At 40.7% G+C, this 16,333-nt stretch overlaps 1 protein-coding gene across 1 annotated transcript in view; it reads left to right on the plus strand.

Annotated features, from left to right (window-relative positions):
- The first annotated feature begins 13,153 nt into the window (after nt 1-13,153).
- FRMD6 (FERM domain containing 6) overlaps nt 13,154-16,333 on the plus strand; it is a 142,164-nt gene continuing 138,984 nt past the window's right edge. Inside the window, exon 1 of the mRNA XM_087728381.1 lies at nt 13,154-13,396. The gene's annotated coding sequence lies outside the window, so the exon portion shown is untranslated. The remainder of the gene's footprint in view (nt 13,397-16,333) is intronic.

A 16,333-nucleotide genomic window follows, 5' to 3' on the forward strand; every position in this document is an offset into this window, starting at 1 on the left:
CAAAATGAAGCAACAGAAATTCAGGAGCAAAAAAGCTAAATTTTAGAGCTATGCTCTTGGGCCTCAAGAGTAGAGTTTTGAGGTGGGAAGACCTTCTACTCTCCTGCACGCCCATAATGTTGAAAGAACAAAACACCACCATAAAAATAGGCTACAATCTAACTGGAGTTTAGCAATGAGATTCCAGGAACTGATCATCAGATCTCCAGTACGGAGGCTGCAATGTGCTTGAGAGGGAATGGAATGCTGTGATAGTGTTAGCTTTGTAGTGGAACAGACAAAACAATGAGATAAATCTGGGTGATTTCATAAGAATTGCCAATTTGACAAGGTTTTGTTTCTATACAAAGGATATTTATTTATTCGTATGTGGATTAATTCACACATATACAGGCAGGCTGGCAGGAAGGCAGGCAGGCAGACAAACAGACAGACAGACAGACAGACAGACAGACATCACATTTCTATATTGCCCATCCCACCCAAGTGGCTCAGGGTGGTTTACAATTTTAAAAAAGTTAGCAGAAGATGAGATACGGTGAATTGCTTTAGCTCTTGCTAGAAGTCACTATTGTCTAGAGTTGTGAAGGAGCTGACAGATGTGATCTCAGAATCACTTGACAATATCGTTCAAAAATCCTGGAGCACCAGAGAAGTGCCAGAGGACTGGACAAAAGCTGATATAATTGCAATCTTAAAAAAGGGGGGAAATGAATCCAGGAGGAAACTATCATCTAGGGGTGTCAAAACTATAGAGCAGGGGTGTCAAACTCATGGTGTCACGTTGTCATCACATGACGATCATGACTTTTTCCCCTTTGTTAAACCGGGGGTGGGGGTGGCCAGCGTGTGATGCATCCAGCTCTGGGCCACGAGTTTGACATCCCCGCTACAGACCAATCAGCTTGATGTCAATATCTGGGAAGATCCTGGAAAAAATAACCAAGCAGTGGATCTGCAAACACGTAGAAATAAGCAGAGCTATTACTAGAAGTCAGCATGAGTTAGTCAAAAGCACAAAAATGCCAGACAAACTTTATTGCATTCTTTGACAAAGTAATTAAATTAGTGAACCAGTGAAATGCTGTGGATTTCAGCAAGGCATTTTACAAAATACACCACAGTTTATTTCTTGCTAAGATAGAAAAATGTAGAATGCACAGCACAATTGCCAGATAGATACAAATCAACTGGCTGACCAACCACACTCAATGTGTGGTCCTCAATAGAATTACATTTATATGGAAGACAGCACGTAGCGGGATACCCTGGGATTCTGTCTTAGGCTCAGGACTCTTCAAAATCTTTATAAATGATTTAGGGATAGAAGAGAAATTCATCAACTTTGCAGATGACACCAAGCTGGAAGGAATAGCCAACACTTTAGAAGAGAGACTCAAGCAAACTACGATCTCATAGCTGCCGACCTCTCATCTCTAGATTAGCAAATCCTATTCAATGGCTGCAGTGGTGGGATTCAGCCAGTTCGCACCTATTCGGGAGAACCGGTTGGTAACTTTCTAAGTAGTTCAGAGAACCGATTGTTGGAAGAAATCTCCTTTTGTTTTTTTCCACTTTACAGGGCTAATTCTGTAAGGAAGGCAGGAAGGAAACATTCTAGTGTTGTTTCTAGCCTAATCTTTATTGCCCTGCTTACAGAAACTGGCTCTCCGGTTAACCCTTAGTACATTGTAACAGCTAAGGCGAAGCGCCCATCGACCTAAGTGACCTTGAGTTGGCCACGCCCACCCAGTCACATGACCACCAAGCCCCACCTACCCAGATAGTCATTAGGGCAGAGAACTGGTTGTTAAATTATTTGAATTCCACCACTGAATGACTGCAACACTGCAGAAGACTATTATAACACTTACCTACTTGAAGTTCAAAGAGTCATTAGTCTATATGTACTTTTTGTAACACCCAAAGCCAAAAAGAACAAATTACCCATATCAATAGCGAAACTCCAATTAAAAAAAATCCCTTTGATGGAAAAATAAAACTGGCTATGTAGCTAACTTCAAAAATCGATACAAAACCTTATGCCGCCAAATAAAAACAGAATGTACCAATTACCAAATTGCAAACACAGGAGGAAGAGCTGTTACACACGAAATCCAATCGAGCCTTCTATAATTTTGTAAACACCAAACTTAAAGACTCAAAAACCATCCCACCTCTAAAAGGGCAAAACGTTTGTAATGATGATGCCGTTAAGGCCAATCTCTTTAACACTTTTTTCAGTTCGGTCTTTGTCAACAGCAATGACATCTCCCTCTCATTTCTTAGTCATACCACAATGAATTGCAATGATCTAATCCACATTGATTTTACTGAATATACCGTCAAAAGGGCACTACACAACCTAAAGCCATCTCTTTCTATTGGCCTCTATGGAATATGTGCCTACTTTCTTAAAAAGCTCTCCACTCCCTTAGCTGAACCTCTAAACACCATCTATGAAGTATCTTTTAGAACGAACTCCTTGCCTCGTCCTATGGTCATTAGCAAGAGTCATACCTATTTTCAAAAAAGGAGACCCTGGCCTTGTTGAAAATTACAGACCAATCTCCCTTTGCTGCGTCACCTGTAAAGTCATGGAATCCATCATAAACTAATCCATCACTCTCACTTTGAGACAAACAACCTACTCTCTAATAAGCAATTTGGTTTCAGAAAAAATGAGTCCTGTAATCTGCAACTCATACACTGCAAAAACATTTGGACCTCTCAACTCGACCAGGGTAAAGCAATAGATGCAATCTATATAGATTTCTGCAAAGCCTTTGATTCAGTGGTACATGACAAACTTGCTAAAACTAAGTTCTTACAGCATTTTTGGATCTTTGCACAAGTGGATAGCTGCATTCCTATCAAACAGGCAACAAGTAGTCAAAATTGGAAACGCTATAGCAAACCCTGCACAAGTTAACAGAGATGTTCCCCAAGGCAGTGTTCTAGGACCAACACTTTCTACTTTACATAAATGACCTTTGTGATCATATTATAAGCAGCTGCATCCTCTTTGCCTCTTTACTATTTAACACCACAGGCAATTCTACTATCCTAAAAAACGACCTAGATTATGTATCTGAATGGTCAAACAATTGGCAACTCCAAATCTCTGCTAACAAATGCTCAGTCCTACACATTAGCAATAAAAATCAGAACATCAAGTACAAGCTGGGTGGGAATGATCTAAAAGATGACCCACACTCTGTCAAAGACCTGGGAATACTCATTTCAAAAGATCTAAGCCCCAGAGCTCACTGTCACAACATTGCCAAAAAGGGATTCATAGTTGTCAACCTTATTTTACTAAGTTTTCTCTCTGGTAATGCTATGCTGCTAACAAGGGCATACAAAACCTTTGCCAGACCTATCCTTGAATACCGCCTGGAACCCACACTGCATTTCAGACATTAAAACATTAGAGAGGGTCCAGAGGTATTTTACAAGAAGAGTACTCAACTTTGCTGTTCGTAATAAAATTCCTTATACCACCAGGCTTGAAAGTTTAGGCCTGGATAACCTTGAACTACGCCATCTTCATTTCGACCTAACCTTAGCACACAATATTATCTGCCATAACGTCCTACCTGTTAATGACTACTTTTACTTCAACCACAATAACACAAGGGCTATCAATAAATACAAACTAAATGTAATCCGCTCTAATCTTCATTGCAGGAAAAATGATTTCAGCAATAGAGTAGTAAATGTGTGGAAAACTCTACCTGATCCTGTTGTTACTTCCTCTAACTCCCATACATCTTACCTTAAACTGTGTACTATGGACCTTACGCGTTTGTTAAGAGGTCCCTAAGGGGGTGTGCATAAGCGCACCAGTGTGCCTACCATCCCTGTCCTACTGTCCCCATTGATGTGTTTATGGCTATGTTTTGTTTATTTATATCCATTTATCTGTGCCTTTTTTTTTCATGTGCCCATGTCTATGTCTATACTGATATTTCTTTCCTTGTACTTGTTGAGAAAGAAAGAAAGAAAGAAAGAAAGAAAGAAAGAAAGAAAGAAAGAAAGAAAGAAAGAAAGAAAGAAAGAAAGATGATAGATAGATAGATAGATAGATAGATAGATAGATAGATAGATAGATAGATAGAGATAGATAGATAGATAGATAGATAGATAGATAGATAGATAGATAGATAGATAGATAGATAGATTCAAAATTTTGATAGAACTGAACACTAGGCCCTATCCAACAGAATGCAGTTCAGTGTTGAGAAAAGTAAGGTTCTATATTTAGGCAAGAAAAACCAAACACACAAGTATAGAATAGGAGGTAACTGACTCAATAGCAGTAACTGGGAAGAGGGATCTAGATGTCCTAGTGGACAACCACCTACTGTAGTTATGAGCCAGCAATGTGCTACAACTGCCAAAAAAGTTGATGCAATCCTAAACTGCATCAAAAGAGGGATAGAATCAAGATCACATGAAATGTTAATACTGCTTTAAAAGGCCTTGGTAAGGCCACACTTGGCATACTGCATCCAATTTCGGACATCATGATACAAAAAAAGATGTTGAGACTCTAGAAGGAGTGCAGAAAAGAGCAACAAAAATGATTAGAGAACCGGAGACTAAAACATATGATGAATGTTTATAGGAACTGGGTGTTATTCTGTAATTCTGTACTCTGCAATTCTGTTTTATCATAACAAGAGGAACCACAACAAGCAGTCAGTACTAATCTATTACCACCATCCCCACTTCCTAAATAACTCCAGTGCATAGCCTTGGAGCCTCAGTTGCACTAATGCATATCATCTGGGTTTCCTCTGTCTCAGGAGAGGAACCAAGAAGGAGGAGAGATATTGCCAAGTGCCACTTATTCCTCAATGTCTGTAAGGAAACTATTGCTAAATTACAGTGCTTGGAGGCCACAGTTTCATTTGGAGAAGAGAAGCTGTCACGCATGTCTCTTGAAGAGATTACTAAAAGCTGATCTCCGATTAAAGAAATTCTTAACCTTTCAGAAGGTTCCACCAAGAAAGTTGCAAGTGTCTCAACTTGTAATGGAAGAAGAATTGGAGTCATACTGGCTGCCTGTTTGCATGGCATACAGGAGGAGCTAATTATATCTGGGCAAACATGTTGCATAAATCCAATTGGCTCGATTAGTTTATGCTTTAGGACTCTCTCTGAACCCAGGAAATCAAATCCATTTGTAAAAGCAGTGTGACATTAACTAACAGCTAAGTAGGCCATACAAGTAGAGCCAGCATGACCTTATTCATGCAATTTCCCTCCTAAGGGGAAAAAAATATGCTAGGGAAGGTAATCTGCTAATGACATATTTTGAGTTTGGAAAGGAGGGTGTCTCAAAAGATGTCCGCTTTCTTGTTGGAAGAAGATTCCTTCAGCAGGTCAAACCATATTAGGAAACTGCTGTTGGCCAGGAGTTTTATTATATTATCAAGTCAAAGGGAGCCACGTTCTGGCTAGGATGGAAGGATACATCGCCTCAGCTTCCAGGAATGCCCCATCCAGAATCCGTTTGGAGTTGGGTGGTGTCCAGGGGTGAAATTCAGCAGGTTCTGACAGGTTCTGGAGAACCGGTAGGGGAAATTTTGAGTAGTTCAAAGAACTGGCAAATACCACCGCTGGATGGCCCTAGAGTGCGGTGGGAATGGGGATTTTGCAATATCCTTCCCCCAGGAGTAGGGAAGGGAGTGGATTTTGCAGTATCCTTCCCTTGCCAAGCCCACCAAGCCATGGCCACAAAACCAGTAGTGAAAAACAAGTTTGAATTTCCCCACTGGTGGTGTCCATATTGAATAAATCATCATCATCATCATCATCACCACCACCACCACCACCACCACCAAAGGAACATATCAATTTGCTACCCTGGTGGTTTTCCAGGCTTGCCATCAGCACACAGACCCATGGATAGCAGAAAGACAGGTAGTCCTCGACCTACGGCAGTTTGTTCAGTGACCATTCAAAGTTACAATGGCACTGAAAAATGTGGCTCATGACCATTTTTCATAGTTGCAACCTTTGCAGCACCCTTAAGATCATCTGATCAAAATTCAGAGGCTTGGCAACTGGTTCATATTTATGACCTTTGCTGTATCATGTGATCACCTTTTGCAATCTTCTGACAAGCAAAGTCAAGGGGGAAGACAGATTCACTTCACAACCCGGGCTACTAACCTATCAATGGCAGTAACTCACTTAACAACTGTGGCAAGGGAAGTCATAAAATGAGACAAAACTCACTTAACAAGCATCTCACTTAACAATGGAAAGTTTGGGCTCAATTGTGGTCATCAGTTTGTATGGCCATTCTATCTCACAGAATCGATATCCTCTGCATTTCCTGTTGCAAAAGCAGAGTGCATATCCGTGCAACCTCTTTTTCAACCCTCACATATTATCTTATGCAAACCATCCCTTCAAAAACAGGAAAAACCCAAGCAAACAAACAAGCAAACCTCTCCCTCCTATCTCTTGTGGAAGTTCCACATCGGATGGGAGAAATAAAGCTGAAAGATGACAGCTTGTTCAACAACGTAAACATCAGGATGTGTTTTTTGGGCAGGGATGATGATCCTCCAAATTCAGCTCTCCCACATTAGCCCTCCTTGACTCTTTACATCGCTGGGATTTATGCTTGAGTGTGTCTTGTATTCCAGAGGATGTTGCATAAGTCTCTCCTCACCACAATTCAAATCTGCCAAAATATGGAAACCGCCTACGTCAGCCAAACGAAGAAAAATATTCTGGAGTCTCCGCAACATAAAGTTGTTGTTGCCTGGAATATGTGTGTGTGTTGCTTGGCTCAGACCGAAAGGTTTGAATTACTGAGCCCAAGATACGCTGGATGTGGGCCTGTGGTGCGTGTCCTTGACTATCCTTCCCAAGGGCAGAGCAAGCAAAAGGAGAGGTCCTCTTCCCACGGGCCAGGAAGAGGAGCCGTTAAAGACCAGCCAAACCAAGCCTAGGAAATCTCATGTCTCCAGATCACGTCTGTTGCTTAATCCTAGGGAGGTTTATTGGAAAGCAGCTTCGTTTTTCTTTCTTAAAGCAAAACCAGCCAGTTCACTATTTCAAACCACAAAGAAGATTTTCTAGTCCACCCAATGAAAATTCGTCATTACAGGGAGTCCTCGACTTATAAACTGTTCGTTTAGTGACCATTCAAAGTTACGACGGCACTGGAAAAAGGGACTTATTACTGTTTTTCATTGCAGCCTCCCCATGATCATGTGATCAGAATTCAGATGCTTGGCAACTGACTCATGTTTATGATGGCTGCTGTGTCCCTGGATCACGTGGTCACCTTTTGTGACCTTCTGACAAGCAAAGTCAATGGGGAAGCCAGATTCACTTAACAACTGTGTGACTAACCTAACAATTACAGTGATTCACTTAACAAGTGTGGCAAGAAAGGCCATAAAATAGGGCAAAACTCACTTGAACAAATGTCTTGATTAGCAACAAAAAAGTTTGGCTGAATTATGGTCATAAGTTGAGGACTAGCTGTACTGCAGGAGTTTCCTTGATAGAAGACATCACATCTTCCTTGTGCCGCCATCCTCTTGATATTCCAGCACTTCCATGGGGGAAAAATAATGCTTCCAATGGCCATGAGTTTAGACTTGCCGATTCTGTCTGTCCCGGGGGTAACTAAAATTGCCCATGTCTTTTAGACCTGAATTGGCAGATTTCAACTCAGCAATGATTCAGTTGAATGGTTTATTGAAATCTAGGTTGCAATTTCCAGACAGTTATTCTTCCTTCATAAAAAAAAGAGGATTAATATGTTCAGGAGGTTAAGCATTTCTTCAGAATTTTATTGGTTTGGGATGTTATTGATAGAGAATAAATCTGGAATTTAGCCCAGCTGAAGGTGTTTAGGAAGGGAGGGAGGGAGGGAGGGAGGGAGGGAGGAAGGAAGGAAGGAAGGAAGGAAGGAAGGAAGGAAGGAAGGAAGGAAGAACTAAGGAGTTCAGTGAGCTTACTTTGTCACTTGCCCAGCATACAAGTAATTCTTGTTTAGCAACTGGCTTGTTTAGTGACTGTTGTAGTTATGATAGTGATGAAAAAGTAACTTTATGATCAAGCCTCACATTTATAAGCTCTGCAGGTTTGTAAAGCAAAGGAAAACTAAAGTAAAATCATAAGCAGTGTCACAATTTCACTTAGTGACTATTTCACTTAATGACCAAGTTCTCAGTCCCTATTGTGGTTGTTAAATAAGGACTATTATCAGAACATATATGTGCTTTGCAAGTGTGAATTTCCTGACATCACAGACTGTATTGCTCCAATCACCATAATAACTGAAAGCAATTGGGGATTAAGATCAAATGCATATACGATGACATTTCAACAAGGGAATGAATTTTTGCAAGGGAAGGAAGGTAGATCAATAATAACTGTTTTTGCTGTAGGATTTCTGTGGCTCTGATATTCTACATGGATATCACTAGTGGAGCCCGTTTCCTTGCCAAGGACTGAATTTACCACTCCTAAGTTCAAAAAAAGGTGGCTCAGTGACTAAGACGCTGAGCTTGTCGATCAGAAAAGTCGGCAGTTTGGCGGTTCGAAAACCTAGTGCCGTGTAATAGAGTGAGCTCCCATTACTTGTCAACCTAGCAGTTCAAAAGCATATAAAAATGCAAGTAGAAAAATAGGAACCACCTTTGGTGGGAAGGTAACAGCATTCCGTGCGCCTTCAGCATTTAGTCACGCCAGCCACATGACCACGGAGATGTCTTCGGACAGCGCTGGCTCTTCAGATTTGAAACGGAGATGAGCATCACCCCTTAGAGTCAGGAATAACTAGCATATATGTGTGAGGGGAAGTTACCTTTACCTAAAGTTCAAAAAAGGGCTGATTAAACCTCTCTCTCTGTATGTTCCTGTGTGTGTTAGTACGAAGAGGCAAAAGGGATGGGAAGAAAACAGCTTTTGGAATGATGATGCTTCTGGCAAAATGCTGAGAAATTTTTGTTCTGTTATCTGGATGGACTCTTTTTCATGGCAGCTGGAGTTACAAGTAATTCCGTTTGCTTTTTTTTCCAGATTTTGTTATTGTGACATTCTTTTTATCTCCAAAGGACCTGGGAGCACCGTGCTTTGAAATGCATAATTAAAACATCGAAGCCTGTTTTGTTTTGCATTTTAAATTGGGAAATCAAACTATTTCCTGCTGAGTGGTCATGAAATAATGCCCAGGGAATAAGGCTTTTAAAAATAAACAAATATTTACTCCACGATTTGGTCTGTGTGACTGTACGTGTGTGGCCCAGTGTAGCTTCAGGGCACAGATACACTACACTGCAGTTGAAAACCAGGAATCTGGCAGCACATTTTCAAACCAACACATTTTTATTCAAAGGCAAAGGATTTTGTGAACTATAGTTCACTTTACCAGATGCATGTAGTGGCTAAACAGATAAAGGATTTAAAGGGGGATGAGACAGTAGAGGAGGATGGGAGGGGAAAGTAGTTTAGTTAAGTAAATGCAGACAATTTATGAGATAGATTAACAGCAACAATTAACAGTATCAATATATTATTGTAACGAGTCGAAATACCAATGTGTGTTTATTTATCACATTTATATAGCAACCTGTCACCCAAATGTGATTGGCAGGAACAATAGAAAAAGACCATAAAAGAAACAAACTTCAAAAAATATTCATAATGAAAAAATACATTAATATTATTATTATTATTTTTAAACTAGGAGGGAGCATCTTTGATATTATACACAATGTAGCCAACTGGCCAGTTCTCCATTTTCCTGAAATCTCCAAGTCTGTGGACACAGCCACATTTTGAGAGACATCTGGAAGGTTTGCAGGAATGGGGCTTATCTTGGGGGCAATGATGTTCCACAATGTGGGTGCCATAGCAGAAAAGACCTATCTCCAGGACCTCGTCAGATGTTATTCCTTAACTGATAGGACTCATAACATGCTGGTCCTGATGGGAAGGGCATAAATAGGAAGAGGTGGTATCTCAAATACTCTGGCCCCATGTCATGAAGAGCTTTAAAGCTCAAAAACAGCATTTTTAATAACATCTGGAAGTAAACTGGCAACTGATGCAGCCCGCAGAGTGTAATATGGGCCATCCTAGGAGCATACATACGGTAATAGTATGCAAGAATGACCTTGAGAATGAAGGGAAGAGATGCTGCGTAGGGATCAATTAGATAAAAGAGGAGGAGGAATTAGCCCATAGCTGAATAATAGATAAACTTAGAAGAGGATCCATCCTATTTATCAGGTGATGAAGAGATGGTGGAAGATTTTATACTTTCAAATTTGCATCATTGATGTCATCCTCTCAGGCAGGAAACATGACCAGATGTTTCTACTTTATTGTAAGTCTACATTAACAGAACCTTGCAAGTTTGAAAGTACAAATTTCTCACCTCCTCTTTTTAACGCTTGATAAATTTGGGGGGATTCTTTCTTGCCATTATTCAACTATGGGGTCCTCCCCTAAACAGCATATTTTCATTCATTTCTCAAGATTATTCCTCATATTATCACAACAACTGCCGGCGGCACCACATTTTATAGCAGCTGAAGCTTCCAAATACTCTTCAAAGAGTGTAGAATGCATTGCAATAATCCACCCAGGAGGTGACCAAGGAACGAGTGACCATGAGTACAGCTTCCCAATCCAGGAGCAGGAACAAGTGGTCCACAACACAAAGCTGCTAACCACAACTGCCACCTGCTCCTTGAGCAGATGTCATGAGTCCAGGAAACCCCAGATTTGATTGATTTGATTTGATTTGATTGTATTTATATGCCACCCTTTTCCCCCCGAAGGGGACTCAGGGCGGCTCACAATTCAAATCAGGGAAGGGGGTACAGACAAAAAATAAAAACGAAACATAACAATGCATAATTTAAAAACACACAACAGTCATACCATTCGAGACGGGGGCAACAGCTCTTTAGCCCCAGGCCTGTCGGAACAGCCAGGTTTTAAGGGCTTTGCAGAAGGCCTGGAGGGTGGTGAGGGTTCGAATCTCCATGGGGAGTTCGTTCCAGAGGGTCAGAGCAGCCACAGAGAAGGCTCTCCTCCGGGTAGTCGCCAGTCGACACTGGCCGGCAGATGGAATTCGGAGGAGGCCTAATCTGTGGGATCTAATCGGTCTAGTGGAGGTGATTGGCATCCAGATTGTTTATTAGCAGCAGCACAACCCCATCCAGTACCAAAGATGGCAAAGTCTCAGGAATGGAAGGCCTGTAAACCCAAAGCCTCTCAATCTTGCCAGGGTTTAAGCCAGTTAGAAAATTAAGACTTTCTAAGATGCTCAGAAATGTTTGATGTTTGTGAATTCAGCAAAGTCTGCTGGTGAGGTTTCCTCACTAGTAATCATTGTGACTATACAAAATTATTTTATTTTATGGATCATCGTCTTTGTGGAACACATCCTAAGAACGAAAACAGTGCATTTTTAAAAAGTTCTTCTGATTTCCAAAGTAGGTGACAATCCTCCTGTTCAACTTGGGCTGAACAGAAATGCTTACTGTTCGTATCTGACAGAAGTAAAACTGAGACTGATTCATGGAAGGTATACCAGTACCTATGTGTGAAGAAACCCAATTAATTTTGAGGAGAAATAACCATAAGAATGACGCTTCCTCTTCAACAAGCATCTTCGTAAAATTTCCTTCTGCTCACTTTCGAACTTCCCTGATTCAATTGTTAAATATTTAAGACGTTAGTGAGTAAATGACTATTTAAGAGGACTTCTACAATTATTCGTTTTTGTGAGGAAGAGTTTGCCTTGAATATGTGTTCTTGTGGTCCCTGTTTTCCCCAAAATAAGACCTCCCCGGATAATAAGCCCAATCAGGCTTTTGAGTGCATGTGCTAAAATAAGCCCTCCCTGAAAATAAGCCCTTTCCAAAAATATTGCAACACAGCAGCAGCCATGAGGTGACCCTGCTCGCCGTCTCCTGCACCTCAAAAATAATAAGTCCTCCCCGAAAATAAAGCCAAGCACTTATTGGGGGGGGTGAAAAGAAAATAAGACCCTGTCTTATTTTCAGGGAAACATGGTAGATATGAACAAACAGGGATTTGATAATCCTCACATCTGCACTTGGATTGGAGAAGGGCACTATCTTTCCTTTCCTATTGTCCCAAAGGTGTTTTTTTCAGGAGGCAACTGTCCTTTCTCATTTTTTTCTTTTGAAGACGTTTCACTCCTCATCCAAGAAGCTTCTTCAGCTCTGACAGGATAGTGAGGAATGGAAGGATTTATATTCCACTCCATTCATAAGGGGAAAAAAACAAGGAAGTCTAGTTGCCTCCTGAAAAAGCACCTTTGGGACAGCCATGACCTAGATGACTGAGAATCTCTACAGACTATCTTTCCTGTTTTACAGAACTGAGATGGATAGACTTCATGGAAAGCGTGCCAGTCACAAAAGTGTAAGCAGGTGCTGAAAAACAAAATAGAGCAGGGTTCTTTGCCACCGGCAACTTCCCGAGGTTACTTTCTATGTACTTGAAAGCCCTCCAAGGTGCAGAAGCATTCCAAAAGCAGATGTTAAGCTCTGTAATCTAATTGTTTAATACAGAAAAAAATAATAGAGAGCAATTGACTGATTTAGGGTGACTTCGTTGTTCTTGATCTCAGTGGAAAAGCAGTTTGCCTTGAACACACTATCTTAGGGTATTAGACATAAAGGAACTGCAATTACGTGTCTGTCATCATTTGACTCTTCCGTGTATGCTGCTCATAACTAAACAAACCACATTCTTCCTAGCCTCCATAATCCCAGCTGTCCCTTCCCTTCTTTGGGGGAAACAAGTCACAGCTTGATTTGTGGTTGCCTAATAGTTGTTAATCTGCATCACAAGAAATTAAGTCTCTAGGCAAACTCACAGCACCCATGGAAGCGTAATATTTTTATTTTCATTTTAGTCCGTTCAAAAGACAGAAGTTGACTAGATCATGCTTCTCCCAAATCAGCTTCATCGGAACCTTGTGTGGACTTTCAACTTTTTTCTATCTTCTTCTGTTCCACATTGCCAATTTAGCAGCAGGTAAGAACATGCCTAATGAGAATTTGGAAGCCAACCAGAAAAGGGTTGGTCTTCTCTTAATAATACAGTAATTTCCATTGAATAACACCCCATTTGATGCTCTGCTAGCAGTAAAGATGGGGTAGATGTTTCGTGTAACCTCCTTCCTCTCTTTCCCATGCCTTCCAGCTCTAGATACCTGTCAGTTATCAGGAAAGGTGACTGATCCAGAGGACGCTACCTTTCAAGAGAGATTTTGAAAACTTCTGCTGGTTATTGGACCCATCTCAATAGATCAACAATCTGGATTTAATTCCTGAAGCCACGGTGAAGACCAAGATTTCTCTGGCACCAGGTAGGAAAAGAATTTGCTCTTTTTGTTATATTAGGGACAGCTTTTCAGATACTCAAGAACCTTCAGATTCTCAGAGTTCTGAATTACATTATTTTACCTGCTTCTCATAAAGCCAGGTTAATCCATTCAAGGCAAATGGGAAATGGAAGTTTCCTAACCAAAACGAGTCGACGGCAGAAGTATATACAGTATTAATGCAATAAACTCAGCATATGCAACTTATCACAGATAAGCTTTCTTGCAAGTAGTAATCCTTTTTGATAAGCACAGATTGTTCCACGCTTTAATTAAATTATCTGTACAATTGATTTGATGAGCGCTCCAATCCATTTAAGGAAAGTGACACGTGTATAGCTTGCTTGGTCTGGAATGGACATCATGCTGTTTTAGGTCTTATTTTATATTTAGACTCCATGGTTGCAAAATATACTTTGATATGAATGTTCAAAGATGTGTCTCCCTCCATTTTCGGGCATAGTTATAGCTAGACCTCTTGAGAACAGAAATAGGGTGTAAAAAGCAAAATGTCTGAGATTTGTGAAATGCTTGTGAAGCACTATCACTCACTTCCCTTAAGCCTTGGAGTTCAGTGGAGGGTGATATGCCAAAAGAGAAGCTGAAAGCACTCCATCAAAACTGTTGTCTATATCTCTGAAATCTAACAATCAAAGTGCAGACACAGGCTCAGAGTATCCATATTTAAAAGGGGTAGTGTCTCTAACAACTTATCTTTTCTTTGCCTGCTTTTAAAGAAAAGAAGCTTGTTTGTCTTCTCACAATGAATTCTAGATCTGATTTCTTAATTTTGCCTAATGCGGAATAAGAGTAGGGTGTTTTTTTTCTCAGACTGTTGAAGAGTACGTTCCTTGAGGTTTTGTAGAAAGAGTGCAGATAAAGAACCATGAGTTAGAGCAGCTTATTTCCCCTGTGGCCGGAGAAGGAAATTGCACATCCTTAGGACCTTGATGTCCATCAGGCACCTTAAAATATGAGCTTGTGAGAGACATATTGGGAGAGAGATCAGTGCTCCCTAAGAAAATAGCTGGAAGTAGGCATGAAAAATTCTTCTGCATCATAGAATTGGCATAATATCTGTAAACAGTAAGTGCCTTGCAATCAGTGAAGCTCTTGGTGTATCTCTTGGTGTTTGGGGCTGTGGTGTGTGTGATACAAAGTGTGGGGCAATTTGATTCCAGAAAAGTGTGTTAATTTGGTGGATATAGTTAACTATGGATAAATCTGCCATACAAACCCAGCTAGAGATTCAGAACGTGTTGTTCAGGAAGATAGTTTTGCCCACATATATGGAACTCTAGTACTGTTGCAAATGCTAACCTAGTAATTCATGTCACAGGGGTGTTGCTTGGCGAATGAGCTGGAGGAGTGGGGCCAAGGGTCACAAGTCTCATGGTGACAATTGGGAGATAAATCTGTAGGTTTCTTGACGGGAAGGAATATTGGTATTTCAGAGCCTCTGGACCTGGCTCAGAGCCATAAATACCCTGAACTATAAGATACAGCATTAAGAATGCATCCATTTTAAAAAAACATAACCTAAGAGTATTTTGATATATTTGTCTGGGGCTGAAGGAGTTAGCAGCTGTGCAATGGAAGCACAGCTACTTTTGGGGTATCACAAAGAATCAGGGCTCAAACATGAAAACAATGTCTGTTTGGGGCTATGTCACACTCTCCCTTCTCAAAAGGATCTGCCTGAAGCCGAGTCTGTGCCTTGTTTATGTCCCAGAGCCAATTTAAATTTCTCCTGGGAAGGGTCTGGGATTTGTGCTTGCAAAATGTCAGGACTGTCTGTTGCACTGTACGCAACATATAATTACAGCTGGAAAGGCCTCAATAGCAGGAAAACATTCCAAACCCATAATTTTTCAAGATCCTTCTTTGCCCAAACCATCTTCGGTTTGTCAACAACCCTGGCAAAACTGTCTCCAGCTTGGAGGCAGCTGTCTTGCCAAGGCTGTGTTATGTGCTAAGGGGACCAATTACAGGCAAGAGGTGGGGTGGGGTGGGGAAAATCCTTCAGACTGGGTTATTTATTTTATGGAGTATTTTAGCCCAGGGGTTCTCAACTTTGACAACTTTAAGATGTGTAGGTTTCAAATCCCATCGTGGTTGTGGAATTCTGGGAGTTGAAATACATGCATCTCAAAGCCGATAAGACTGAGAAGCGATGTTGCAGTCTACCTTCTGTGCAGCTTTTCCTTTGTTCAAAATTGAAATCCCCTGGGAAAGGGGAGAATAAGTCACCTATTTTAACCATCTGTTGCCTTCAAAATGCGCTGAAATGATTACATGGAATTTTGACGGTTGAAGAGCTGTGTATCACAAGAACACTGAATTGGGAGACTCTAAGCCAAGGCTAAAAAAGAGGTGTGCATTTTTCAGACTGAGGTACATCCTGGGCTTTTGAATGGTGTGCTGTTGCTCATACTCCAAGAAAATATGGGTCAAAGTCAGGACAAGGGCTTACTTTGGATTTCATTTCATTTACCCTTTAAACGTAGTAAAAATTAGAGGGTTTAACACTGTTTTCCGTTTCGTTGTGTTTTTTATTGTTACTTCTGGGAGAGGGGGAGGGGGGGAGACATGTGTCATGTTACATGAAAGGCTTAAATACACCCAATATTCAGCTAGACTTAAATATGCCTAATATTCAGGTAACATTTATACAGAGGTCCTTGGTGCTCTTTGAGTCTAGTTTTTTTCTTGGAGATGTTTTATTACCCAAATTAGATAACATCATTAGGACAACTTGTTGTACAGTCAAATGAACTGCTAAAGAAGAACATGTGATAAATAGTGGAAATAGAAGGTCAGGTTTTGAAGGCCAATTACACATTATCTGAATATTTTGCTTTAATTATCAACCTAATTAACTAATAATTAGCAATTATCACTAGTCCATTTCCCTCCCATTTT

The sequence above is a fragment of the Thamnophis sirtalis genome, unplaced genomic scaffold (assembly GCF_051295495.1).
Source record: "Thamnophis sirtalis isolate CommonGarterSnake01/CBP01778 unplaced genomic scaffold, rThaSir2_p1.2 scaffold_1, whole genome shotgun sequence".
Classification (NCBI taxonomy): Eukaryota; Metazoa; Chordata; class Lepidosauria; order Squamata; family Natricidae; genus Thamnophis; species Thamnophis sirtalis.